This window comes from Callithrix jacchus, chromosome 16, assembly GCF_049354715.1.
Source record: "Callithrix jacchus isolate 240 chromosome 16, calJac240_pri, whole genome shotgun sequence".
Classification (NCBI taxonomy): Eukaryota; Metazoa; Chordata; class Mammalia; order Primates; family Cebidae; genus Callithrix; species Callithrix jacchus.
The window spans coordinates 17,271,515-17,286,359 of NC_133517.1; positions in this window are offsets into that span (position 1 = coordinate 17,271,515).

Genomic DNA, 14,845 nt, shown 5'->3' on the forward strand with positions numbered 1-14,845 from the left:
GTAAATTAAACTTGCTGTGATTTATCTTTGGTAGCCATGTAGACAAAATAATTACATTATCGAAAAAAACCATAGTAGGCCTGTTATTAGATCCTAGTTCAATTGTTTTTTGAGATTTTATTCTTTATCTACAATCTGGACTAAATACTAAATTATTTTTGTTTTTTCCAGCATCTGGCTGCAAATCTCCAAACTGATGTTTCCAAATTTTCTCCCACTCCTCTGACTTGGAATCACAAAAAATTAAAATTGTGCTTTTCCTGAAGGTTCACAAGCTGAAGCTAGTCTACCTAATAAGTAGACTCCAGAAGAATCACTGTGATGGTTTGTATATTGACAACCTTTATGATATTTAAACTGCAAACCAGGATAATCTGTCAGATTGTTACTGCATACCCTGCTCCAACTAAAGATGCCCAGACCAGATTTAAAAATATTCTCAGCTGAGGGCCCTCCAGTTGCAGACTAGATTATATACTGCTCCCTAGAAAAGTCTCTTATTAAATAACCTGTATGTTTGCACCATATCAAGACCTAGCCTTGATGGAAGTCCTACTATCTCCTCAAATAGTTACAATTGTTTAATTGGATAGGCCAGGAATGGGAGATGGGTTTAATGGTATCCTTTGCCACTTAGCTTCTAACTGAAATTCTGTCTCTCCAGCCACCAATTCAGCTTTTAGTATGTGTGTGAAGCTTCTAGGGAAGTTTCAGACCAGGGAATGGCAGAGCACAGAGACTGATACCAAAATATGGTATGCTTTGGCATGCTTTTAATTAAAGGAAAATTGAAGATCATAGAAGCTGCCTCAGAACCAGAGACTTTTTAACCTCTTTTTGTCCCCACCAAGCACAGAGAGAGGCTCTCTATAAAAGTTCATTTACCTAACTGAAGAACAATTCTTTCCCAAAAAATACAATTGTTTTAAGAGCTCCCCCTAGAAATCTTATCAAATAGCCAGAAAATAATCAACCACCAGGAAAAAAAGACCAAAATGTCCCAGGCCATTGTCTATTTGCCCTCAGTTAATTTCCCCTAAAATAATTTACTCTATCTTAAAATTACTTACACCTTGCCTTTCCCTCTCAGCTATAAAGACGGTGTTTAAGCCTCAACTGTCTGGGCTTTCTGTGAGTCTCATATTTTCGAGACAATCATAGCCATGTACACATTAATAAGGTTATATGCATTTTCTCCTGTTAATTTGTCTATTGTTAGTTTGCTTTACAGACTGAAATTTTCAAAGGGGAAGGAAAAATTCTCTTCACTTTTATGTGGGCATCTAAGTATATATATTAACCATTCTTCATGCTCCCTGATGATACAGAAGCTACTTATTAGTATTACTGTGATACTTTTATTGAGGTATAATTTATACATAAGCTGCATACATTTAAAGTGTACATTTGTAAATTTTGACTTATATACATACATATACACTCACAAGTGAATTCTTTCTCACAATCAAGATAATGAGCATACCATTATCCCACAATGGAAGTTATTATTATTCACACCATTTTACTGATAAGAGAGTTGATTTCATTTCTTGGGCATTACACTGGCTACTATGTGGAAGGCCAGGACCCAAAGGTGTGTCAGCAAGATTTCAGATCCATCTCTCTTCCCACAGCATCAGCTTGTGTCTGTCTACCTGTCTCTGTCCCTCTCTCTTACTTTTTCTCCCTCTCTTTCCCTCCTCCACCCTGCCCCTCTGTCTGCCTCTGTCTCTCTGCCTCTAATAGTACTGGGGACTCATTCTGAGTTAAAGAGTCCATATTTAGATTCTCAACACTGTCATGGTAAGTCAGTAATAATGATAACCAGCAATGACAATTACAACTAACATGTATGACAAATCACTCTGAAGAATTCTTTATATGGTGCCATATTTGAAGCAATGTGGCCCTTAAAATTTTGACATTGCAATCAGGCTGACCCAGGTTTGAATTCCAGTCCTCATTTCCTGAAAACCCTGGGTGATCCAAGCATCCTCCCTGGGCCTTGACATCCTTACTGGAAAAAGGAAAATAATGCCTATTTCAGAACTGATGTGAGAAGCTCATGGCATAATCTACTTAGCAACATATTTGATAATAGGAAGTATTCAAAACTATGATCATTAAAAGCATCATAGCATGATTTTCCTCCTTAAAGAGCAGAGTTGTTTCTACACTGATAAATAAATATACACACAAGAGCACATTTTGATTTACCGTAGTGTATAACACTGGAACAACAGAAAATACAATGTTTTTGAAAAGGAGTAGAGAAAATTGGAAATGGTCAACATCTTGCTTACTTTCTGTCTTTATATGTTTATTTTTAGTAAAAGATTTTTGACTAAAATATATGACTCTTTAGATATTAGTAGAGTTTTTTTTTTTTTAAACAAGTTTCCATTTAATTGCCCAGGTGTCAGGCCAAGAATGAGTTTCACAGCTTTCTGTTAGCCCTCAGTTTGTTGGTTTTTAAATTCCATGGATCAGTTTCAGGATTTGTGCACAATCACCTTTAAGCAGATCAGCAAATTTGAAAACATATTCAAGGTTCTGTGGTCAATACAAAAATCAAGTTAATAAATTATCATTTAAACAGATAGTGGATTTGAATGTTGAAAAGATCAGCAGTTTAATACTGGAGAGAAATTAATCAGCACAAAAAATGCGTTGGAGGAGGGCCAATTTAAGTGGATTTTTTCTTTTACATGAGAAATAATCACAGTCAGAGTTATTCATTTCTTTAGAATGTAGCTGAAATCTCATCTTGTAAATCTTGGTCTTATAGACATTTCAGAAAGTGACCAGAATGTAAATAGCCTACTTTGGAAACCTGGTCATTTGCCTTCTGTTCAATAAGGAGGTGGGAAGTTTCACAAAGGGTCTCTTTGTTTACCCCAACTCTCCATATGGCTTCACTAACACTAGCAGAGGACGATATAAAATGAAATAAGTCAACAGGATTTGTTCTTTTCTCTTTTTAAAATAAGCATGCTAAGGAGCAGGCAATGTATTAGATACTGAGGGCACAAGGGGATAAAAGCCACATTCCTTCTCCCTTAAGAGTTATAAATCTTTAACTTTAGCTAGAGCAGCTAAGTATATACACATTAAAAAATAAATAATAGTGTATGGCTAAAAACAGGCACCACGTGAACGATATGAATGAGAAATACTTTTGTAAATAAGAAATTGCTTTGAGTTAAAGTCAGTTTGCTGTGGTGTGGAAATCAAACAGGCTTGGTGCCAGAGATAGATTCTGAGCTGGACTTAGGGTTGGATTTTATCAGGGAGCCTGTGGAGAATGACAAAAGTGAGTCCTCAGAGAATGAAAGGCCAAATTCACCTCCGAACTCTTACTGATCGCATTTTCCTCTGCCTAGTCCATCTGTACTATGACTCTTCCCAATCTAAAAAAAAAAAGTGGTTTCTTGACCATTATAAATTACGTGCATCATGAATTTTAGGGGTTGACTGAGAACAGTTAAAGTCATGAATGTTAATTCCTCAGTGATTAAGGGTCTATTTATATTTACAAGTGGAAAATTGTACCTGGCTTAAAGAACTTACAATTTAATTGGAAAGACCGAACCCTCATGAAGGTAGGAAGAGAATATCATGTGGGAAGAGAATAACTGCAAAATGACGTGGTGAAATGTATTGAAATTTTTATCTCCTATCAGCTTTCCTCATCAGTAGCAAATACGATGCAAATAGAGATGTAGGAAGTGCTTGAATGTCTGCATTTGCTCTCTTATTGCTCTCAGACCTTACTGCTATGTGAACCCACCTGGGAGAGGCTGCTGGAGAATGAAAGACATCCCAGTCATTCCACCTGAGGCTTTCATAAGCCAGTCAGCGCCAGCAGGCTCACACACCAACCCTGGACTCACAAACAATCCCGGCCAAGATTGACAAGGCCTACCATAGACCAGAACTGCTGCCCAGCTGAGTCCAGTCCAAGCTACTCTTGTGAATTTTGTTAACTAGTACGTATTAAAAGTATAGCTACTATCAAGTATGATTATGATCTCTTTTTAATTTTAAAAGAAGTGGGGGCAGGGCCAACATGGCCGACTAGAAGCAGTGGTCATCATAGGCTCACATTTAAAATTATCAAAGGAGTGTGTGAATCCTGCACTGGCAACCAAGTATCTAGGTTCTGTCATGAGGACTAACTAGGCGGCTGGCATGATCCACAGAGAGGAAGGAAGAGCAGTGTGGTATGGCAGCCCACCTGAGAGCCACAGGGGACAGTGGAGGTCCCACCTCCCAGCCAAGGGAGGTGATGAGTGAGCATGCTACCCAACCTGGGAAATCATGCTTTTTCCATGGAACTGTGCAACTCACATATTAAAAGATCCCAGTTGTGAGCCCATGTCACTGGGGCCTAGGATCCCAATCATGGACCCATGCAGATTCAGAACAGCCACTCCACTAGAATTTGCCTAAGCATGCCGAGTTCCCAGGGGGAGGGTGGCCAGCACCACAGCTGTGGCTGCCTGCTGTCTGAGCCGTCTGAGCTCCTTAGGGGAGAGGTGGCAGCCAACACTGGGGCTGCTAGCTGCCTAACTCCCTGGGGTCAAGGAATGGCGGCAGCCATCTCTATAGTTCCAGGCCATGCTTTTCTCCTGCTGGAGACAAGGAGGATGGACTGCTTGGTCCCAAGCAGTATTCCCCACAGTCCAACACACGTGGCAGACTGCAGCCAGAGTGCTTCTTCAGACTGGACACTGGCCCATTTCCCCTCACTGGGCAGGGCCTCCATACAGGAACTCCAACAACTCCAGCCAGGGGCTCAGGGACAGAACTCTGATCTTACGGGGCCTGAGTCCCTAGGGAGGGGTGGCCATAATCCCCATGGACCAGCAGAATTAGTCTTTCCTCCTGCTAGCTCTGAGGAGTCCATCAGCCCAGATGAATTTTTATTTGCCTTAGTGCAGCACACCCCTTCCACCAAGGGACAGTTAAAGTGCTTTGTTAAACGGCTCCTGCTTCCTGTGCCACCCAACTGGGTGAGACACTCCAACAGGGGTTATCAGGCACCCCTGTTTCCTACTGGCATCAGGTCACCCCTCAAGGTCAGAGATCCCAGAGGAAGGAGCAGGCACCCATCCTTGCTGTTCTCCAGTCTCCTGAAGTGACATCTCCAGACGCGAGAGTGAACCAGAAGAATAGGGCCCAAAGTGAACCCCTAGCAAACTGCGGCAGCCCTACAGAGGAGGAAACTGACTATTGAAATAAAAACAAATAAACAGAAAGAAACAGCAACAGCAGCAACAAAAAAGTCCCCACAAAAACCTCATCCAAGGTCAAAACTAGACAAACTCATGAAGATGAGAAGGAATCAATGAAAAAACCCTGAAAACCCAAAAGGCCAGAGTGCCTCTTCTCCTCCAAGTAATTGATACACCTCTCCAGCAAGAGCACAGAACTGTAAGGATGAGATGGATGAACTGACAGAAGTAGGCTTCAGAAGGTGGGTAATAAAAAACTCTGCCAAGGTAAAGGAGCGTGCTGTAACCCAGTGCAAAGAAGCTAAGAACCTTGATAAAAGGTCACAGGAGCTGCTAACTAGAATAATCAGTTTAGAGATAAACATGTATGATCTGATGGAGCTGAAAAGCACAGCACAAGAACGTCATGAAACATATGCAAGTATCGATAGCTGAATCGATCAAACAGAAGAAAGAATATAAGAGATTAAAGGCAATCTTGCTGAAATAAGGCTAACAGACAGCATTAGAGAAAAAAGAAAGAAAATAAATGAACAAAACCTCCAAGAAATAGGGGACTATGTAAAGAGACTGAACCTATGATTGATTGGAGTATCTGAAAGAGATGGGATGAATAGAACCAAACTGGAAAACACACTGCAGGATATTATCCAGGAGAACTTCCCCAACTTACTAAGATAGTCCAACATTCAAATTCAGGAAGTACAGAGAACAGCATTAAGATATTCCATGAGAAGATCAACCCCAACACACATAATCATCAGATTCTGCAAGGTTGAAATGAAGGAAAAAATGTTAAGCACAGCCAGAGATAAAGGCCAGGTTGCCTACAAAGGGAAGCCCATCAGAGTAACTCTCAGCAGAAATCCTACAAGCCAGAAGAGAGTGAGGGCCAGTATTCAGCTTTCTTAAATAAAAGAGTTTCAACATAGAATTTCATATTCAGCCAAACTAAGCTTCATAAGTGAAAGAAAACAAAATTCTTCCCAGACAAGCAAATGCTGAGGGATTTCATCACCACCAGGTCTGTCTGGCAAGAGCTCATGAAAAAAGCACTAAATATGGAAAGGAAAAACCAGTATCAACTATGGCAAAAACACAACACACACACACACACACACACACACACACACACACACCCCACAACAAAACCAATGACACTATGAAGAAACTGCATCAAGTAATATGCAAAATGACCAGCTAGCATCATGATGACAGGATCAAATTCACACAAAACAATAGTAACCTTAAATGTAAATAGGCTAAATGCCCCAATTAGAAGACACAGACTGGCAAACTGGATAAAGGCTCAAGATCCATTGGTGTGCTGTGTTTAAGAGACCCAGCTCACTTGCAAAGACACACAGACTTAAAACAAAGGGATGGAGAAAAATTTGCCAAGCAAATGGAAAGAAAAAAAAAAGCAGGGGTTCCGATTCTAGTTTCTTGAAAAAAAAGACTTTAAACCAAAAAGATGAAAACAAACGAACAAACAAACACAAAGAAGGGCATTACATAATGGCAGAGGAATCAATTCAACAGGAAGAGCTTTCCTAAGTCTATATGCACCCAATACTGGAGTGCCGAGGTTCATAAAACAAGTTCTTAGAGACCTACAAAGAGACTCATACTACCCCACCATAATAGTGGGAGACTTTAACACCCCATTGTCAATGTTAGACAGATCAACAAGGCAGAAAATTAACAAGGATATTCAGGACTTGAACTCAGCTCTGGATCAAGTGGACCTAAAGACATCTACAGAACTCTCCACCCCAAATCAAGAGAATATACATTCTTCTCAGTACCACACGGAACTTATTCTAAAATCAACCACATAATTGGAAGTAAAACACTCCTTAGCAAATGCAAAAGAACTGAAATCATGACAAACAGTCTCTCAGACCACAGTGCATCAAATTATAACTCAGATTAAGAAACTCACTCAAAGCCATACAACTGCATAAAAATTGAACAACCTCCTCCTGAAAAAAATGACTCCTGGGTAAATAATAAAATTAAGGCAGAAATCAAGAAGTTCTTGGGAACCAATGAGAACAAAGAGACAATGTACCAGAATCTCTGGACACAGCTAAAGGAGGGTTAAGAGGGAAATTTATAGCACTAAATGCCCACATCAGAAAGGTAGAAAGATCTCAAATTGACACCCTAATATCACAGTTAAAAGAACTGCAGAAGCAAGAGCAAAGAAATCCAAAAGCTATCAGAAGATAAGAAATAACTAAGGTTAAAGGAGAATTGAAGGAAATCGATGCTTGAGAAACACTCCAAAAAATCAACGAATACAGGAGCTGTGTTTTTGAAAAAATTAACAAAATAGATAGACCACTAGTTAGACTAATGAAGAAGAAGAGAGAAGAATCAAAAAGACACAATAAAAAATGATAAAGGGGATATCACCATTGATCCCACAGAAATACAAACTACCATCAGAGAATACTATAAACACCTCTATGCAAATAAACTAGAAAATCTAGAAGAAATAGATAAAATCCTGGACACATACACCCTCCCAAGACTAAACCAGGAAGAAGTCAAATACCTGAATAGACTAAAAACAAATTCTGAAATTGAGGCCATAATTAATACCCTACCAACCAAAAAAAGCCCAGGACCAAATGGATTTACAGCCAAATCCTACTGGAGGTACAAAAAGGTGTTGGTACTATTCCTTCTGAAACTATTGCAAACAATTGAAAAGGAGGGATTCCTCCTTAACTCATTTTATGAGGCCAGCATCATCCTGATACCAAAATCTGACTGAGAGACAACAAAAAAAAGAAAACTTCAGGCCAATATTCCTGATAAACATTGATGCAAAAATCCTCAATAAAATACTGGCAAACCTAATCCAAAACCACATCAAAAAGATTATTCATCATGATCAAGACAGCTTCATCCCTGCAATGCAAGGCTGGTTCAACATATGCAAATCTATAAACATAATCCATCACATAAACAGAACCAATGACAAAAAAACCATATGATTATCTTAATAGATGCGGAAGAGGCCTTTGATAAAATTCAACATCCCTTTATTTTAAAAACTCTCAATAAACTACATATTGATGAAACATATCTCAAAATAATAAGAGCTATTTATGACAAACCCACAGCCAATGTCATACTCAATGGACAAAAGATTTGGACATTCCCTTTGAAAACCGGCACAAGACAAGGATGCCCTCTCTCACCACTCCTATTCAGCATAGTATTGGAAGCTCTGGCCAGGGCAATCAGGCAAGAGAAAGAAATAAAGGGCATTTGAATAGGAAGAGAAGAAGTCAAATTATCTCTGTTTGCAGATGACATGATTCTATGTTGAGAAAACTTTAGAATCTCAGCCCAAATACTCCCTAAGTTGATAAGCAACTTCAGCTAAGTCTCAGGATACAAAAATCAATGTGCAGAAATCACAAGCATTCCTATATACCAATAGACAAGCAGAAAGCCAAATCATGAATTATCTTTCATTTACAATTGCTACAAGGGAAATAAAATTCCTAGGAATAAAGCTAACAAGTGATATAAAGGACCTCTTCAAGGAGAACTAAATACCACAGCTCAAGGAAATAAGACAGAACACAAACAAATGGAAAAACAGTCCATCCTCTTGGATAGAAGGAATCAATATTGTGAAAATGGCCATATTTCCCAAAGTGATTTATCAATTCAGTGCTATTCCCATCAGACTATCATTGATGTTCTTCCAAGAATTAGAAAAACTATTTTAAATGTCATATAAAACAAAAAAAGAATCCATATAGCCAAGACAATCCTGAGGAAAAAGAAGAAAGCTGAAGGCATCATGCTATCTGACTTCAAACTATACTACAAGGTTACAGTAATCAAAACAGCATAATACTGGTCCAAAACAGACATATAGACTAGTGGAACAGAACAGAGGCCTCAGAAATAACACCACACATCCACAACCATCTGATCTTTGGCAAACCTGACAAAAAGAAGCAATGGGGAAAGGATTCCCTATTTAATAAATAGTGCTGGGGGAAAGAACTCCGCATTGGATAACTAGTTCTGGGACAACTGCCTAGTCACATGCAAAAAATAGAAACCAGACCCCTTCCTTACACCTTATACAAAAATTAACTCAAGGTGGATTAAAGACTTAAATGTAAAACCCCACACCATAAAAACCCAAGAAGAAAACCTAGACAATACCATTCAGGATGTAGGCATGGGCATAGATTTCATGATGAAAATGCCAAAAGCTACTACAACAAAGCTAGAATTGACAAATGGGATCTAATTTAACTAAAGTGCTTCTTCACAGCAAAAGAAACTATCATCGTAGTGAACAGGCAACTTACAGAATGAGACAACATTTTTGCAATCTACCCATCTGACAAAGCTCTAATATCCAGAATCTACAAGGACCTTAAACATTTATGAGAAAAAATAACAACTCCATCAAAAAGTGGGCAAAAAGTATGAACAGACTCTTCTCAAAAAGGAGACATTTATATGGCTAACAAACATATGAAAAAAAGCTCAACATCACCAATCATTAGAGAAATGCCAGTCAAAACCACAATGAGATCATTCCAGTCAGAATGGTGATTATTAAAAATTCAAGAAACAACAGGTGCTGATGAGGCTGTGGAATGTAAATTAGTTCAACCACGTGGAAGAAAGTGTGGTGATTCTCAAGGATTTTGAACTAAAAATATTTGACTCAGCAATCCCATTACTAGGTATATACCCAAAGGAATATAAATCATTCTACTACCAAGATACATGAACATGTATGTTTATTGCAGCACTATTTACAATAGCAATGACGTAGAACCAACCCAAATGCCCATCAATGGTAGACTGGATAAAGAAAATGTAGTACATATACACCATGGAATACAATGCAGCCATAAAAAGGAATGAGATCATGTCCTTTGTGGGGACATGGATGAAGCTGAAGTCATCATCCTCAGCAAACTAACACAGGAACAGAAAATAAAACACTGCATGTTCTCACTCATAAGAGGGAATTGAACAATGAGAACACATAGACACAGGAAGGGAAACATCACACACTGGGGCCTGTGGGGATGGGGGAGTACAAGTGAAGGGAGAGTATCACAACAAATAGCTAATACATGAGGGGCTTAAAACCTAGGTGATGGGTTGATAGGTGCAGCAAACTGCCATCACACACGTTTACCTGTGTAACAAACCTGCACATTCTGCACATGTATCCTGGAACTTAGAGTAAAATAAAAATTTTTTAAAGGGAAGCTTCTTTTATTAATTAAAGATTATATAACTGTAAGTATATCCCCTGAATTTTCACTGATGGCTTTTAATGACGATCAGATGACATGGTAAATTTGTCCTGAGTTTCCTGTCATGTTTCTTATCTGGACCAACTCTTTGTCAGAACAGTTCATTGTTTTTTTTTTTTTTAAATTGCCTCTCTGCATTCTGAGAGATGAGAAGAATAAATGGTGTTGTTATACACAGCTAAATTTTGGGGTGGTTTGTTATGCAGCAAGCGTTAACTTATAGGGAAAGGTTGACACATTCCACAGAGAAGCCACAGTCATAGCCCCCAGGGAAGAAGCCTCATGCAGAATCAGACTTTCAGAAGGAAGATATTTTATAAGGATGTTTTCTTCCTCTTGACATTTGCAACTCCTATTTCCCACTCTATTAGGGAAGAGCTTTGACTATCGGAGATAACCTAATCAAATATAACACTCCCCCACCCTGAATGAATAAGTAGAAGCCACTCACAGCTATCATTCTTGATACATATGATAATCTCAGGACAAAATCAGATGACCGGTAGTAGAACAACGTTAGGGTATAATAAAAGACCTGCTAATTTGAAAATGTCTTTTCCTCATATAAAAATATAATGTGTTGTTTTGGAAAAAGTAGTCTGCTGTAAGGAAGTGGGCCAGCTTCCTAGGCAACTTCTGAGGAAATCAGCTACAGCTTCCAGGTGGGGTGATTGAACTGGAATGAGGAACACTGACAACCCCCTCCCGACCCCTTAACGTTGCCAGAATCTACTTGACCCCTTTCAACTAAGCAAAGGAAAGATTTCATTAGTCTCCAGCCCAAATTTGAGAAACTTCAGTTTGTAGAAAAAAGGAAGAAGGATCAAGGAGCGAAAGGAACCTCTTTCTCACATGGAGAGGCAGGAGTCAGGACACCCAACCAAGGCATTGTAAGTAGGAGTCTGGGGTAAGAGGATGGACGTCAAGGAGAGCAGAAAGTGAGCATTTGTGCAGATATTAACTTTCTAAAGGCTTAATCCTGTTTGAGAGCTTTCTTCCTCTGCAGTGAGGTTGAGGCAATATATGTACAAGATAAAGACGTGGCTTCACTCACAGCACTGCTTCTACCAGGAGATGCACAGTAGCTTCTCTAAAATGGCACAGAAGCAACCTTTAATTCATTTTGTGTGGTGTGCTACAGGGAAGGCTGTAGTGGAGGGCAGTGCCGGGAGCCTCAGCCGACCCTGTGGGTCACTAGACAGTGCCTCCACTGGGATCAGTTGCCCAGAGAGAAAACAGTGAGCTGCAGAGCCAGCAAAAAGGAAACTGAATTCCTCCTCATTATCTTTCCCAGTAGCCCACCATCCCGCTGCCAAGCAAAAGATGTCAAAAACATACCTGGGTGAGAGAGAAGACAGGAGGATTTTGCACAACCAGGGTATGAAAAATATCCACAAATACAAGTGGTAGCAGACCGTTTGAATTAATAGATCTTTAGAGGAGTAAGAGAGTACTCAGAAGGAATGGTGTTATCTGATAGACATTTGAAAAATCATTTTATTGTTTTTCTTTGCTGATAAAATTAATACACAGTTATAACATTTTTAAGGTTCACAGAAGAATAAGAGAATTCTATCTACAGTATTTTCATGAATATATGTGTGTATATATATGTTTACATGTGTGTATATATGCTTTTAGTTTTTTTCTAGACACATATTTTCCAAAATTAGAATCAGACTACGTATAGATTGGTAATCTATTTTAATTTTTATTTAATATTTTGTAACAATTATGCTTAAATGTCATTAGAGAATATAGTCTTTTTTCTTTTTTGAGACAAGATCTTGCTCTGTTAGCCAGGCTAGAGTGCCGTAGCAGCGTCACGCAGACTGAAGCATCGACATCCTGGCTCAAGCGATCCTCCTACTTTAACCTCCCAAGTAGCTAGGATTATGAGCACACGTCACCATGCCTGGCTATTTTATTTTGTTTTTTTTTTTACACAGCTGGGGTTTTGCCATGTTGCCCAGGCTTATCTTCAACTCCTGGCCTCAAGTTATCCTCGCACCTCGGCCTCTGAAAGTGCTGGAATTATAGGCATGAACCACCACTCCCAGCTAAGAATACAGTTTTAATGGCTATACAGTATCACATCTTATGAATGCAGCCTAATATTTTTTACATTATCCTCTATTCTTAAATGTTAGTTAGCTTGTAACTATATCACATTTCCACATTGTACTGAAAATTTTTGTAAATAAACTTTATGTATATTTCTGATTTTTTAAAATGGTAAATTATTAGGAATTCTACATATGAGAACAAAGTATATGTACATATTTAGACTTTTTATACTTATTGTCCAGTTGCTCTCCAGATAGGTTTTATTGAACCTACCTGGAGTTACATATGATGCACTAGATAAATAATAAGAATATGGGTTCTGGAGCCAGAAATCTTGCTTTTGGCAACCAGACAGTCATTTACTTGTGATATAGTCTTAGGCTATTAATATAATATATTTTCAGGGCTCAATTTCTTCATTTGTAAAATAAAAATGAAAATAAAAATCACCTAGTTTCCAGAAGGACTATAATGATTTAATGGGCAAATACCAAAGCCCTTTGCAAGGTGTAAAAGCTATACACCTTTAGTTGTTGATCTTACTGCCATGTTTCCAAATCTTGTTTCCTCCCTCATTGCTACTTGAAATATGGCAGCCATTACCTGTTTCTGTGTATACCATAAAGACAGAGTAAGCAAGGCTGTTCCTCAGGGCTAAAAGGAGTGGGGGAGGACGACTCCTGCCTTCCACTAGAAATCTCTGTAGCAAGAATTTATTTCTCTCTGACATCTCACACCAACACTGCATGGCCTGTGGGGAAAAGGGTCACAGAGAGCACGCAGCCAGGCTAACTCATTACCATAAATGTGCTTGGAATTGCAGAAGAAAATCAAGTAAGGGCAAACGGGATAAAGGCGCTGTCTGCAGCTGGCATTTACTTTCTGCAAGATTAAAACATTCAGCTGAATAAATAGATGTCATATCTCTGTAGCTGGTCATGGGCACATAATGAAATAAAAATGTAATGCAATTGCAACCCCCCTCAAGAGAAGGTGCAATTTTCATTCCTTCTCTGCATATCTGGAGAACTGTAAATGTTGAGAAGGAAAGACAGGTGAGGCCAAGTGTCTCAGGATGCACTGGGATGTGTGAACTTGAAGGAATGAGAGAGGGAAGAAAGTGGCAGATAAGTGCCCTCTTAGAATCAGGGTCAGTCTCCTGCTGTGTGTTGTGTCTAAAAAAAAGAAAAAGAAAAAAAAAAAGAATCAAAACTGGCTTTCCTCCCACGCCCCACCCTTGCGGTTTTGCTAGGTGGAAAGTGTACACGAGAACATTGAAGACTGGGCACTTAACTATTTGAGGAAGGAGTGAAAGAGAGGACAAAAGAAGGGAGGGAGGGAGGAAGGGAGAGAGACAGGGAGGGAGCAAAAGAGCCTCTGTAATTGAGAATAGTTACAACAGATGCCTTAAAATAACCTTGAGAGTCTGGCAATTGGACTTTTTTAAAAATGTAAAACTCCAAACATGTTTTATCTAGCTCTGTAGTTTCAGAAAGGAGTGAACTGAAATGTGAGGAAGAATTTTGGACAGAAAGGGCAGTTGGACTGCAAAAAAGTACAGCAACTTCTCTGAGATATTTAAAAATAGCCCCAGTGTTCTGGAATGCTAAATGTGGGTATGTCTGAGGGTGGGGAAAGTCCAAGACCAGTCTTGGTTTACTCAGATTCTGCTGTGTTGTACTACACAGCTAAACATTTCTTCTATAGCTGGCAACATGAAATAGAAGCCTAAAGTATAAAACTGAGGAAAATTATACAGTGATGAGTGTTTCCAAACATTTTCCTAGGCATTGCAATATTTTTTTTCCCCATAGAAAAGAGTCTCATCGATTTAATGAGCATTTTGGCTTTGACGTGACATTTGAACAGGGTCATAAAAGACGGAAATTAATTATTCAGGCAGACAAAAGGAAAAAGAATACCATTCATTTAAGCATGCTGGATATCCCATATTTATTACAGCTCAGAGTAATATAAGAGTTGTTTTCAGCAACCTAATTTCCTCCTTGTCTTTGATTTTCACACAGCTTCCCACCTCAAACCTTTCCCTTCACCCAGCATTTTCTCTCACGCAACATGTGCTGACCTTCCTTCATTAAAAAGCCTTCAAATCAAACCATTTAATGTGATAATAAAATTAAAAAGGGAACTATTCTGTGCCAGATATTGTGATATATATGGTACATTAATCATCTTACTCAATCTTTACAACAAACTTGT